Source organism: Mobula hypostoma, chromosome 12, assembly GCF_963921235.1.
Source record: "Mobula hypostoma chromosome 12, sMobHyp1.1, whole genome shotgun sequence".
Classification (NCBI taxonomy): domain Eukaryota; kingdom Metazoa; phylum Chordata; class Chondrichthyes; order Myliobatiformes; family Myliobatidae; genus Mobula; species Mobula hypostoma.
The window spans coordinates 23,299,988-23,315,558 of record NC_086108.1 but is presented as its reverse complement, the minus strand read 5'-3'; the positions used below and the strand labels follow the sequence as shown (position 1 = coordinate 23,315,558).

Genomic DNA, 15,571 nt, shown 5'->3' with positions numbered 1-15,571 from the left:
GCAAATTTGTTGGGTCATCTACTGTATCCAGTGTTCCTGCTGCAGCCTCCTCTACATTAGTGAGGGGGAGGGAAAGGAGGATAGACTTTTGTGTGTTGCTTTGGATTTCCAGCATCTACAGAATTTCTCACATTTATGATTTCAATTCCTATCCCCCTTCCCATTCCGACATGTCAGTCCATGGCCACAATGAGGCCATTCTCAGGTTGGAAGAGTAACACCTCATATTCTGTTTAGGTAGCCTCCAAACTGATGGTATGGACATCAATTTCTCCAGCTTCCAGTAAATTTGTTCCCCTCCCCATTGTCTCTTCTTTATTTCTCGTCTGGCCTCTTCCCTCTTCACTTCACCTGCCTATTATTCAATCCCCCCCCCCCCCCGGGTAATCCTCCCTCAGCCCCTTTCTCCCATGATCTATTCTCCTCTCCTATCACATTCCTTCTTCTCTAGCCCTTTGCCTTTTCTACTTATCACCACACCTTCTTATTCTGGCATCTTCCCCTTCCTTTCCAGTCCTGAGGAATGTCTCGCCCGAAACATCTACTGTTTACTCTTTTCCATACATGCTACCTGACCTGCTGAGTTCCTCTAATGTTTTGTGCATGTTGCTCTGGATTTACAGCACCTGAAGGATCTTATGTGTTTATGTGTTAAGAAGAGATCATTTTCTCAGAAGCTTCAGTAAGTCCCTTCTATTTTTCAGTTGAGACTGACCAAACACAAACTAATTAGCATCCGTAAAGACTTTTCCACTGATAATAGAAGAGGAAATTGGCATGGTTAATACAAAATCCCAACTGAATCTAAGATGCAACTGCTTTTAATAGGATTCAGAGACTTGAAAACCCTGCTCAGAGTGGGCAGTGAGTGTGTGTGTGTGTGTGTGTGTGTGTGTGTGTGTTTGAATTTTAAATAAGTCCATCCTGGGGAATGAAGTGTGTTCTTTTCCAGGCACCCAAGTCTGGTAATAACACAATTTATTTCAGAATAAAACTCCTGTAATTCTAAATAATGGACTTCAATTCCAACATTGGATGAATATGTCTTCTTTCATTTCCCCTCTAACAACAGAATTCCTTTATCATGGTCAATCATTTCCTTTTCAGCTCTCTCCAAAATGTCAGTAATGCAATGGAAAGAGTCACCAGTAGTGCCATCAAACAGCAATTACTCACGAATAACATGCTCAACTTCAGACATTGCCAAAGCTACTTGGCTCCAAACCTTATCATAGTCTTAATCCACATATGAATACAAGGGCTGATTGCAAGAGCAGCTCCGCTCAATATAAAGGTAGCATTCAACCCAGCATTGCGTCAGAGATCCCAAGCAAAACAGAAATTAATAGGATTTAATGAAACCCTTTTCATGGCTGAAACTGCACTCGGCATAGTAGTGAAATAACTACAAACGTTGCCAACTAATTATCACAACACCAAAACTTCAATGCAGGACATCCTTGAACAAATCCCACATCGATAATCGAAACTAAAGCAGCTATGGATGACCAAACCAACACCAGTTGATACGTGAATGTCATTCCTTTCACCGTGAGGAGATAAGCAGCATATCTGTTCGATTATGATTCCAGTGTGCAATTCCAGTTGCGTTAAGAGGAAGGGGATCAGCACCATGGTGGCTGTGGTGTTAAATCAAGCAATCCAGATTAATTGAGTTATTGTGGCAATGATTCAAACAATGCAAATTTCAATTGCACCAGTACACCAAATAAAGTTAGGGATAAAAACATTAATGAAGCTGAGATATGATTAAAAAATCACTAACTACGTGACCAAGTATAAGAATGACTGCAAGTGCCAGATGATTGGGAAATCAGGCAGAAGGTGTACGTTAAACATTACATTACAAAAAACAAAACACAGGACAACGTATTGACCCCAACAATAAAACAACAGTGCAGAACACTCCCTCAAGCTTTAGCAGTACATATAAGATTTTAAGAAGTCAATTTTGTTTGTGTATATTCATGCCATAAGAAACTGCCCTGAAGAATTTGTGTATGTCACACTGTACCACTTATCTCAGCAGTTTTCATTTCATCAGAGATCTCTATGAATTGCTTCATTCCACCTCCCTATGATAGAAAAATGTGAGACATACAAGCTCACCAATATGCTGCTGGTGACATTGTTTGTCCATTGTGTCAGCTACTACCTTTCTCTGCAGCCAGGATATACAGCTTGCACACATACAAATGAAAGCACAATACCAATCAAAATGGAAATATGGAACGAATTGTGAGTAATGCAGAGCTGATGCAACACAGACAAACTGTTGGAGGAACTCAGCAGGTCAGGCAACACCGATGGAAATGAATAAACAGTCAACGTTTCAGGCTGAGAACCTTCTTCAGGATGGAGATGACATAAAGATTTTTACTCCTCATATATGTGAAGGATGTAAGATATAAAGCCAATCCAATTCAATTCAATTCGAAAGGAAAGGGGAAGATGCCAGAATAAAAAGGTGGGGGAAGTGGAAGGAGACTAGCTAAAAGGTGATTGGTGAAGCCAGGTGGATTGGAAAATAAAGGGCCAGAGAAGAAGGAATCTAATAGAAGAGGAGAGTGGACCATAGGAGATAGGGAAGGGTGATGGCATACGGGGGCCGGGGGGGGGGGGTGGTTAGTAATAGGCAGGTGAGAAAAGGTAAGAGGCAAGAGTGGGGAATAGAGGAAGATGGGAGGGGGAGGGAATTTTTTTAATGGAAGGATAAATTGGGTGGAAGCTACCCAGTTGGAATACAAGGTATTGCTCCTTCACCCTAAGGGTGGACTCATCTTGGCACAAGACGAGGCCATAGACTGGCATGTGGGAAGGGGAATTGGAATTAAAACATTTGGCACTGGGAAGTTCTGCTTTTGGCAGATGGAGTGGAGGTGCTCAATGAAGCAGTCTCCCAACTTATGACAGATCTCACCAATATAGAGAATGCCACATTGAAAGCAACAGACACCAGATGGCTCCAGCAGATTCACAGGTGAAGTGTCGCCTCACCTTGAAGGACTGTTTGGGGCCCAGAACGGAGGTGAGAGAGGAATAGGCAGATGTAGCACTTTGGCCACTTGCAGGGATATGTGTTCGGAGGGAGATTAGTGCGGAGGGATGAATGGACATGGGAATCATGGAGGGAGTGATCCCTGCAGAAAGAAGAGTGAAGGGGGAGGTAAAGTTATGTTTTGTGGTAAGACTAAAGTGCTTTTGGAGATGACAGAAATTGCGGACGATGCTGTGTTGGAAGCAGAGGCTATTGTCCACTCTCCTCTCCTATCAGGTTCCTTCTTCTCCAGCCTTTTAGCTTTCGAACTCATCTGATTCCAGCTATCCTCCTTCCCCCCCCCCCCCACCGCCTTTTTATTCTAGCATATTCCCACTTCCTTTTTGGTCCTGAAGAAGGGTCTCAGCCCTAAACATCGACTGCTTATTTGTTTACATAGATACTGCCTGACCTGCCGAGTTCCTCCAGCATTTTGTGTGTGTTGCTTTGGATTTCCAGCATCTGCAGAATCTCTCATATTTAACGATAGTGCAAAGCTGATATTCTCATTGTCTAACTTTGCCAGGCAAGACTGAAAAATAATAACATTTTGGATAAATAGCCCTGCAGATAAAGATATAAATGAATAACTCTTTCCCACTCCATATTCAAAAATATTAGCGACAAACACTTCAAGAAATACTCTCCGTGACCAGTAAAAAAAAGAACAGAGTGATGTCGCAAAACAAACAGGGCAAAACCTCATAAGTGAATATCTCCACATTATCCTTGAAATATCACCTTTTGTTAAATACTGCCAATATGGCTTTCAATCCATAAAATTAAGGTTCTATAAATCTTAATAATTTTCATTGAAATGGACTTTCATCTATTTCTCCCTGAAAACTCCAGTGAATTACATCAATTGGATAAGCCTTTCATCTCACTTGGCTCAGCCAATTCCTACAGGAATCTTGACTTTATCTATGACCTAACTTCTAAATGCCTAAATTTTCGTATTTGTTTAGATGAGCATTGAGAGTGACCGGTGTGTTTAAAAAAATGATTCAAAGAATAATTTTTACAAAGTTTTCTGCTCTTAAGAAATTAGAATGAAACAGGAAAAGTTAAATCCTTTAAAGTTAAATCAGTTTTCACTGGATTTCAAAAAAAAAAGAAAAAAGGCACGTAAAAATGAAATGACAACTACAATGATTTGCAGATGCTGTTTTAAAGGAATATCAAAGTTTTGCAAATTCTGATTTTTTTAAATTAAGAAAAATCTTTGAAGTTCAAGAACAGAATGAGATCAAGTTTGGATAGATCTGAGAGCAACCAGTGTAAAGTTGACTGATTCTTGTACAAATGGCTTGGAGTCTAACACAAGTGATGTGGGAATCATCTATCATCACATGTTGATTTCCTGCAGCCAACTATGTTACTTGAAGGTATTCTTAACACACTTTTACATCTTGCAGAAATACCAAGGTTCTCTCAAGATAAAGCAGTGCCAAATTTGACCCTGAACATTGGCTGGAGAGTACAAGGCCTCATTATCATGTGCGACTCGATGCAAGCTTTTATCTTTGAAAGGTAATTCACTGATCTCTGTTTTTTGGCATAAAGAGCACTGCTTTCCAGAAAACAAGAAATATAATAATCTTTTTATCTGAGTACCAACCCAACAGAACATAGGAAAATGTAAAACTTGTGGTAAATAGTGAACCACATTCAACACAGACCTCTAATGTCTGGAATATTCTCCCTCTACATGGTGGGAGTTTCCACCAGGTGCTTTGGTTTCCTTCCATGTCCTAAGATATGCATTAATAAATTATCGCTCAGTACAGATAAATGGCAAAAACAACTAAAGGAGAGTTGATAGGCGTACAAGATCTGTGTGGAAATAAGCAGGAGTATAGGACTAATGTGATTTCTTGACTAGAAGCTAAGATGAACCCAATGGAAGAAATAGCCTCTTTTAATGGTGTTATAAGTACAGGATGTAAAAACAATAATTATTTTTTATTGGGGATCGGTCAAGATAATTATTTATTTTGACTGATTCCTAATTCAACAGTCAACTCTATTTAGGATTTGTGTCTCTCAGATATTTCACAATGAAGATTCAGAGAGCATTTGCTATTCTTTGACCATTCACAGAGTTCCATCTGCTCCTAAGCAGCTCCTCAATTTTATAATATTACATCATTTTATTAACTTGTAAATACTTTTGCTTCAAAATGCAACTGCATCAACATTTAAAGCACTTCCCTGAATTCCCTTTATTTTAATGGTCCAGTGACTGTTTACTTTAGCTTAATTAACAGCTCTATGAGAGAGTAATGAGAGGTTCATCAGACAAATTTGCTTAGTTTTCATGTATTGCTGTTGCTCTGTATAATTCCAGGCCACTTAGTTCTTGGGTTTCCTCAAGCATATGCTTTAGTTGTGGCTGCTTGATCTGTTAGTTCCTCAAAAACAACGCCTCCTGTTTCATCCACATAGGGTCACAGTAAACTCGCAGGTACATTACCATCACCAGCAACAATACAAGCTGGGAAAACCTGGCTCCCTACACTTCTAGAAACATCTCAAACTCAGACCTTTCCAAGAAATATAGATGAGGTACGAATTGGAAGCTGGGAATTTGATGACAGTGAAATCAGAATCAGCTTTATTATCAAGGATATATACTGTCACACAGAAATGTTAGAGCAACAGGTTCACCCATCACTGGCCCTAGTCTAAACAAGAGCTTTTATTCCTAAGTAACTGTAGCAATCAACAATCATTTAAGGTAACTTTTATACAAATTGGCATACTTGTTGATCATAGTCTACTAACTGATGCACCTCCCTTCCAGACTCACAACACATCATAATCTTTATTCCCATTTAATTCTGTGTTCCACTATCCTTTTGAGTTATTTTTAATTGATATACATTATCAATCCTTGCACTTTTTGTCCATAAATCTTTAATAAATTGCTGACCTCAGCAACAGCCAAGTTACTCGGTTTCTCTTTTTTTGTTAGAAAGAAATTCCATGCAATCACAAAATGTTTCTTCCACTCTTATATCCAAGCCCTTTTCGATTGGTCCTAGTTTGCATAACATGGTGAGAACAGTCCACCAGATTAGAATCATTTAGCCATTTCCCCTGGAGTTAACCATGTGATTAGGGACATGAGCAAAACAGAATTATTTTCTGTGCTTGGGCATTTTCCCAACCCAGCAGACCCAAATGAATCTGATCCCGAACCAAATAAAAATGTTAGGGGCTAGCTCAGAGAATCACAGCAGAAATATCAGTAATCCTATAATGATGCCCTGGTGTTACATCCGTTGTTTAAAAAAGAAGTGGGATAAAGCCATCAACTACAAGCCAGTCAAGACAGCAAGATTGTATAATATTAAATAGTATTGAACAAAAAAAAATCTATAAAAAACAAAATGAGGTTGCAACTGAATTCTTTAATAAAGTGAGTAGGCAGTGTAGCCAATGGGTTGAAATACTCAGTTCAGCCTACAAACAAAATAGCTCCAGAAAGTCCAGGTTTAACCCTTACCCCAGACACTCGCCTTGTGGAGTCTGCATATTCTCTCCAAAACTCTGTGTTATTCTGGTTTTCCCAAATTCCCAGATTGCCCCTCAGTGACAAAAGGGGCATGTGCAAGAGAGAATAGGTCATAGGGTCATAGAGAGGTGACAGGTAATGAGATTGATGGGATAATTCTGCTAGGAGCTCTAATGACACGATGGGCTAAATGGCCTCCTGTGTCAAATAACTCAGTTAGTTCTCAGCTCTGCTATATTTTGCTTTTGGGAATTAAACTACTACATTCAAACTTTAATAAGTTACAAAAATAAAGTTAAATAATTAACCTCCTCATCTTCATGTCAGAGGTTGCCATTAAAAATGGAAGTGTATTCTGATCCAATGCCAGATCCATCCTGCATTGGCTCACAGCGGCAGATTTCCCAGCCAATTCCTGCAGCATGATTTGCTGTGCTAGGGAGAAGCACCAGAAGTGCTGACATCCATCATTCAGCCCACCCTAGATCTGTACCAAGCTTATCCATAAGTGGCTGCAAACAAGCGACATCTCCTCCCCCAACTACCCCAAAATAGAACCATTGGCCATACCATGTGCCCATAAAATACAACGGCAGAATTAGGCCATTTGGCCCATCGAATCTGCTCCACCATTTCATTGTGGCTGATCTAATTTTTCCCCTCTGGCCCAAAATCATGCCCTGACCAATCAAGAACCTATTAATCTCGGCCTTAAATATATATAAAGGCCTGGCCTCCACAGCTGCCTGTGGTAGAGAATTCCACAGATTCACCACTCTCCTCATCTCCATTCTAAGAGGACGCCCCTCTATTCTGAGTCTGTGTCCTCTGGTCTTAGACTTTCTCACCGTAGGAAACATCCTCTCCACATCCACTCATCAAGGCATTTCACTTTTCAATAGGTTTCAATGAAGTTACCCCTCATTCTTCTGAACTCTAGTGAATATAGGTCCAGAGCCATCAAAAGCTCTTCATATGACAAGCCAGTCAATCCTGAAGTCATTTTCCTGAACCTCATGTGAACCTTCTCCTGAGTCAGCACATCCTTTTTTCGATAAGAGGCCCAAAACTATTCACAATACTCCCCAAGTGAGGCTTCACCAGTGCTTTATAAAGTCTCAACATTACATCCTTGCTTTTAAATTCTACTCCTCTTAAAATTAATGCTAACATTGCATTTACCTTCCTCACCATGACCTCAACCCACAAATTAAGCTTTAGTGACTCCTGCACGAGGACTGCCAAGTCCTTTTGCACCTCAGTACTTTTTTGTATTTTCTCTCCATTTAGAAAATATTCAACCCTTTCACTTCTTCTACGAAACTGCATGACCATACACTTCCCAACACTGTATACCATCTGTCGCTTCTTTGCCCATTCTCCTTATCTGTCTAGGTCCTTCTGTAGCCTCAATACTTCCTCAAAACTACATGCACCTCCACCTATCTTCATATCATCTGCAAGCTTTGCAACAAAGCCATCAATTCCATCATCCAAATCGTTGACATATAACATAAAAAGAATCAGTACCAATAGAGACCCCTGTGGAACACTACTAGTCACTGGCAGCCAACCAGAAAAGGCTCCCTTTATTGTCATTCTTTACCTCCTGCCAATGAGCCATTGCTTTATCATGCTAGCCATGCTAGAATCTTTCTTGTAATACCATGGGCTTTTGGGGTACTTGTTAAGCAACTTTGTGTATGGCTCCTTGTAAAAGGCCTTCTGAAAACCCCAGCACACAACATCAACCAATTCTCCTTTGTCTATCCTGCTTGTTATTTCTTCAAAGAATGCCAACAAATTTGTCTGGCAAGATTTCCACTTGAGGAATCCATGCTGACTACAGCCTATTTTATCATGTGCTTCCAAGTACCCTGAAACCACATCCATTACAATTGACTCCAACATCTTCTCAAACATCAAGGTCATACTAACTGACCTATAATTTTCTTTCTTCTGCTTCTCTCCCTTCTTGAAGAGTGAAGTGACATGCAATTTTCCAGTCTTCCAGAATCTAGTGATTCTTGAAAGATCATTACTAATGCCTTCACCATCTCTTCAGCCACCTTTCTCAGAACCTTGGGGTGTACACCATCTAGTCCAGGTCTCATCTACCTTCAAACCTTGCAGTTCCCCAAGAACCTTCTCTCTAGTCATGGTAACTTCACAAACTTCATGACCTCTGACACTTGGAACTTCCACCATACTGCTAGTGTCTTCCACAGTGAAGGCTGATGCAAACTATTACTCAGTTCATCCAACATTTCCTTGTCCCTATTACTACCTCTCCAATATCATTTTCCAGTAGTTCGATATCCACTCTCATCCCTCTTTCACACTTTATGTATCTGAAGAAACTTTCGGTATCCTTTTTAACATTATTGGCTAGCTGACTTTCGTATTCCATCTTTACCTTCTTAATGACTTTTTTAGTTGCCTTCTGTTAGTTTTTAAAATCTTCCCAATCATCTAACTTCCCACTAATTTTTGCTCTATTATATGCCCACTCTTTGGCTTTTATGTTGGCTTTGACCTCTCTTGCTAGCCACAGTTGTGTCATTTGTGTCATGGTTGGGATGTATATATCTTGTGCCTTCTGAATTGCTTCCAGAAATTTCAGTCATTGCTGCTCCGCCATCATCCCTGTCAGTGTTCTTTTCCAATCAATTCTGCCTCGCCCCTCTCTTATGCCTCTGTAATTCCCTTTACTATATCTGACTTTAACTTCTCCTTCTCAAATTTCAAGGTGAATTCAATTATATTATGATCACTTGTCCCTAAGGGTTCTTTTATCTTAAATTCTCATTGCAATCCAGAATAGCTGATCCCCTAGTGGGCTCAACCATGAGCTGCTCTAAAAAGCCGCTTCATGGGCACTCCAGGTACTCTCCCTCCTGGAATCCAGCACCTGATTTTCCCAACCTACCTACATACTTAAATCCCCTGTGACTATTGTAACATTGCCCTTTAGGCATGCATTTTCTATCTCCCATTGTAATTTGTAGACCATATCCTTACTACTGTTTGGGGACCTGTACACAACTCCATTCGAGTTCTTTTTACATTTGCAGTTCTTAGCTCTATCCAGAATGATTCAACACCTTTGACCCAATGCCATCTCTTTATAATGATAGGATTTCATTTTTTTACCAAAACACCACCCTCTCTGCCTTTTTACCTGTCCTTTTGATACAATGTGTATCCTTAGACATTAAGCTCCCAGCTATGATCTTCTTTCAGCCATGATACAGTGACGTCTACGACATCATACCTGCCAATCTGCAACTGTGCTGCAAGTTCGTCTACCTTAGTCCGTATGCTGCATGCACTGAAATATAACGCCTTCAGTCCTGTATTCACCCTTTTCAATTTTGTCCTCTTTTTACATTGCAACTCATCCTGTTGATTGCAATTTTGCCTTATCAACAGCCCCTCCTCACTACACATTTTCTCTGTTGGTAAACCTGCTACCTCATCTTCAGCACTACCATCTGCCTTTCTTACGATCCTTCTTGAATTGAAATATACACAGCACAGGATACTAGTCATGCCATGTTCAACGTCTTGACTCCTAACTTTGTCTGAGCTCTTACCAACATCTGCCTCCACAACCTCTCCACTAACTGTTCTGGTACTCCGGTTCCCAGCCCCCTGTAACTCTAGTTCAATTATGCCAGTAAATTATGAAATAAGTCCAGGACCAGCCTGTTGGCTCAGGGTGTCTGACCTTCCAAGGGAGGAGTTGTAAAGTTTCTGCCTGTGGCCATCAAACTTTACAACTGCTCCCTTGGAGGGTCAGACACTCTGAGCCAATAGGCTGGTCCTGGACTTATTTCATAATTTTCTGGCATAATTTACATATCACTATTTAACTATTTATAGTTCTATTACTATGTATTATTTATGGTGCAACTGTAACGAAAACCAATTTCCCCCAGGATCAATAAAGTATGACTATGACTATGACTATGACTATGATTAGTTTAAACCCCACCATCCATCAAAGTTGCTGGTGAACGCAGCAGGCCAGGCAGCATCTATAGGAAGAGGCGCAGTCGACGTTTCAGGCCGAGACCCTTCATCAGGACTAACTGAAGGAAGAGCTAGTAAGAGATTTGAAAGTGGGAGGGGGAGGGGGGATCCAAAATGATAGGATAAGACAGGATGGAGCCAAGAGCTGGATAGATGATTGGCAAAAGGGATATGAGAGGATCATGGGACAGGAGGCCCAGGGAGAAGGAAAAGGGGGAGGGGGAAAAAAACCCAGAGGATGGGCAAGGGGTATAGTCAGAGGGACAGAGGGAGAAAAAGGAGAGAGAGAGAGAAAGAATGTGTGTATATAAATAAATAACGGATGGGGTACGAGGGGGAGGTGGGGCATTAGCAGAAGTTAGAGAAGTCAATGTTCATGCCATCAGGTTTAGGCTATCAAGACGGAATATAAACAACAGGAATTCTGCAGATGCTGGAAATTCAAGCAACATACATCAAAGTTGCTGGTGAACGCAGCAGGCCAGGCAGCATCTATAGGAAGAGGCGCAGTCGACGTTTCAGGCCGAGACCCTTCGTCAGGACTAACTGAAGGAAGAGTGAGTAAGGGATTTGAAAGCTGGAGGGGGAGGGGGAGATGCAAAATGATAGGAGAAGACAGGAGGGGGAGGGATGGAGCCGAGAGCTGGACAGGTGATAGGCAAAAGGGGATACGAGAGGATCATAGGACAGGAGGTCCGGGAAGAAAGACGGGGGGGGGGGTGACCCAGAGGATGGGCAAGAGGTATATTCAGAGGGACAGAGGGAGAAAAAGGAGAGTGAGAGAAAGAATGTGTGCATTAAAAAGAGTAACAGATGGGGTACGAGGGGGAGGTGGGGCCTAGCGGAAGTTAGAGAAGTCAATGTTCATGCCATCAGGTTGGAGGCTACCCAGACGGAATATAAGGTGTTGTTCCTCCAACCTGAGTGTGGCTTCATCTTTACAGTAGAGGAGGCCGTGGATAGACATGTCAGAATGGGAATGGGATGTGGAATTAAAATGTGTGGCCACTGGGAGATCCTGCTTTCTCTGGCGGACAGAGCGTAGATGTTCAGCAAAGCGGTCTCCCAGTCTGCGTCGGGTCTCACCAATATATAAAAGGCCACATCGGGAGCACCGGACGCAGTATATCACCCCAGTCGACTCACAGGTGAAGTGATGCCTCACCTGGAAGGACTGTTTGGGGCCCTGAATGGTGGTAAGGGAGGAAGTGTAAGGGCATGTGTAGCACTTGTTCCGCTTACACGGATAAGTGCCAGCAGGGACATCAGTGGGGAGGGATGGGGGGGACGAATGGACAAGGGAGTTGTGTAGGGAGCGATCCCTGCGGAATGCAGAGAGAGGCGGGGAGGGAAAGATATGCTTAGTGGTGGGATCCCGTTGGAGGTGGTGGAAGTTACGGAGAATAATATGTTGGACCCGGAGGCTGGTGGGGTGGTAGGTGAGGACCAGGGGAACCCTATTCCTAGTGGGGTGGTGGGAGGATGGAGTGAGAGCAGATGTACGTGAAATGGGGGAGATGCGTTTAAGAGCAGAGTTGATAGTGGAGGAAGGGAAGCCCCTTTCTTTAAAAAATGAAGACATTTCCCTCGTCCTAGAATGAAAAGCCTCATCCTGAGAGCAGATGTGGCGGAGACGGAGGAATTGCGAGAAGGGGATGGCGTTTTTGCAAGAGACAGGGTGAGAAGAGGAATAGTCCAGATAGTTGTGAGAGTCAGTAGGCTTATAGTAGACATCAGTGGATAAGCTGTCTCCAGAGACAGAGACAGAAAGATCTAGAAAGGGGAGGGAGGTGTCAGAAATGGACCAGGTAAACTTGAGGGCAGGGTGAAAGTTGGAGGCAAAGTTAATAAAGTCAACGAGTTCTGCATGCGTGCAGGAAGCAGCGCCAATGCAGTCGTCGATGTAGCGAAGGAAAAGTGGGGGACAGATACCAGAATAGGCACGGAACATAGATTGTTCCACAAACCCAACAAAAAGGCAGGCATAGCTAGGACCCATACGGGTGCCCATAGCTACACCTTTAGTTTGGAGGAAATGGGAGGAGCAAAAGGAGAAATTATTAAGAGTAAGGACTAATTCTGCTAGACGGAGCAGAGTGGTGGTAGAGGGGAACTGATTAGGTCTGGAATCCAAAAAGAAGCGTAGAGCTTTGAGACCTTCCTGATGGGGGATGGAAGTATATAGGGACTGGACATCCAAGGTGAAAATAAAGCGGTGGGGGCCAGGGAACTTAAAATCATCGAAAAGTTTAAGAGCGTGAGAAGTGTCACGAACATAGGTCGGAAGGGATTGAACAAGGGGTGATAAAACAGTGTCGAGGTATGCAGAAACGAGTTCGGTGGGGCAGGAGCAAGCTGAGACAATAGGTCGGCCAGGACAGGCAGGTTTGTGGATCTTGGGTAGGAGGTAGAAACGGGAAGTGCGGGGTGTGGGAACTATAAGGTTGGTAGCAGTGGATGGGAGATCCCCTGAGCGGATAAAGTCGTTGATAGTGTGGGAGACAATGGCCTGGTGCTCCTTAGTGGGGTCACGATCGAGGGATAAATAAGAGGAGGTATCCGCGAGTTGTCGCTGTGCCTCGGCAAGGTAGAGGTCAGTACGCCAGACTACAACAGCACCCCCCTTATCAACGGGTTTAATAATAATGTTAGGATTAGTGCGGAGGGAGTGGAGAGCAGAGCGTTCCGAAGGAGTGAGGTTGGAATGGGGACAAGGTGCGGTGAAGCCCCACCATACAGCTTTAACAAACCTCCCCACTAGGATATTAATCCCCCTCCAGTTCAGATGCAAATCATCCTGTCTGTATAGGTCCCAAATTCCCTGGAAGAGAGGCTAATGATCCAAAAATATAATGCCCTCCCTCCTACACCAACTCCTTAGCCACATATTAAACTGTGTAATCTTCCTAGGTCCAGCCTCACTAGCTTGTGGTATGGGTAGCAATCCTGAGATTACAACCCTGGAGGTCCTGCCCTTTAACTTAGCACCTAACTCCCTAAACTCCCTATGCAGAACCTCATCACTCATGTCATTGGTACCTACATCGACCACGACTTCTGGCTGTTCACCTTCCCACTTAAGAATGCTGAGGACTTGATCCCAGATATCCTAGACCCTGGCCTCCAGGAAGCAACATGGCATCCAGAAATCTCGTTCTCTCCCACAAAACCTACTGTCTTAACCCAATTTACCGTACTGTATTTTGTTTCTATAAACTTTCCAAGGGCATTTAATCAATTATCTTAACGCAGCCTTGTTGGCAAAGTGACAGGAACAACGGTAGCAGGGATATCAACTTGCCTAAGCTCACAAAACATGGGAAAATATAGCATTAATATAACATAAGTGGTTGTATAATATTGGTATAGTTGCAAGATACACCAGAAATAAAAGCAATTAGACCATTCAGCACCCCCTCAATGCTCTGCCACTTGAGTGACACATTCCTATGCTAACCCCAGGTCACTTGATTCTCTTATTATCTAAAAATCTATTCTTTGATTTTAGGTTTAGTGGAGATTTGGAGGAAGTTGTGGTTGGTTTTGGTAGAGTAGATCGTATAAGTGTAAGGTGAATGGAAGAAGAGCCAGGAACCAAACAAGTATTATCTTGTCTTTACATAGCAAGTTGTGACCTGCATTACACTGCCAGAAAGAATGCTAGAAGCAATTTCAATGGTAACATTCAAAAGCAAAATGGATAATTACTGAAGTAAAAGCACAAGGAAAGATTAATAGGATCAACTGAACAGCTCCATAAAGAACAATGGATCTAGTAGCCTACTCTTGTGTGATATAACTCCTTTAGAAGCTGCCTGACCTGCTAAGCGTTTCCAGTGTATTCTGCATTTATTTCAGATTTCCTGTAGCTGTAGTTTTACTTTTAATTGTAACATCATCTGATTTCTGTTCCTCTTCTCCTGAAAAGGCTCTCATGCCACCTGAAAATGGAGGAGGTAGTTTATACACTCTGCTCTTAACCCCAGTGATGGAATTGGTCTTTTAGAGACCTCACTAAGACCAAGAAAGTAGAACATATCACTCCATTTCTCAGATCACACCACTGGTTTCCTGGCCATCAGAGGATTGACTTTAAAAGACTACTGCTGGTATAAAAAGCACCGAATGGTCTAGGGCCAAAATACATATCTGATCCCTTGCTGCATTACAAACCTTCCTGAGCTCTCAGATTGTCTGAGGCAAGTCTGCTCACCGTCCCCGGGGTCAAAACTAAACACGGTGAAGCAGCTTTTAGTTACTATGCTCCACATATCTGGAATAACCTTCCACAGGACCTGAAGTCTGCTCCAACTTTATGCTCTTTTAAATCAAGGGTTAAAACTTTTCTTTTCGCTGCAGCTTTTAATTAGAATCTCCTGCACTGTAACTTTTATTTCTTTATTTTTATGTGTAATTTTATTCTCTTTGTATTGTTTGAAATTTGATGTTTGATTTTTATATCTTGTTTTATGTAAAGCACTTTGCACTGCCTTATGTTTGAAAAGTGTTATAAAAATAAACTTGCCTTGCCTTGCCTTATCTTTTTTAGATTATGTACATTGTTGGGCTATATACTGCTGCAGAGACAAGAGATGATGATATCATCCACAGCACTGTTGATCTGTTTGCTGACTTAGCTGTATTATTTAAATCACAGCACACAGAAATGGGTCCTTCAGCCCATATTAATCCTGACCATTTTTGCCTACTCATCCAGTATGCACACATTTGGACCATATCCCTGTACGCCGTGTTTATTTGACTTCCTTACTTACTGCCCATTATGCCACTGGTGTTTAGGGCAGCAATGAAAGTGCTCAATGTCTGGCAGTGTTCAGGGCTTTCTTCATCATGTCAGTAGCTTCCCCTCGGTTTTCACTACTGTCAGTCATGCAAGTCCCGGGTGGAGACTCAGGAACACCTTCACACTCAGATGCAGAAGGATTCTTCATTATTGT

At 42.2% G+C, this 15,571-nt stretch overlaps 1 protein-coding gene across 1 annotated transcript in view; it reads right to left on the bottom strand.

The window, feature by feature from the left end:
* The window catches only part of LOC134354662 (pappalysin-2-like), a 407,928-nt gene that overhangs the window by 236,285 nt on the left and 156,072 nt on the right, over positions 1-15,571 (bottom strand). The window lies entirely within an intron of this gene.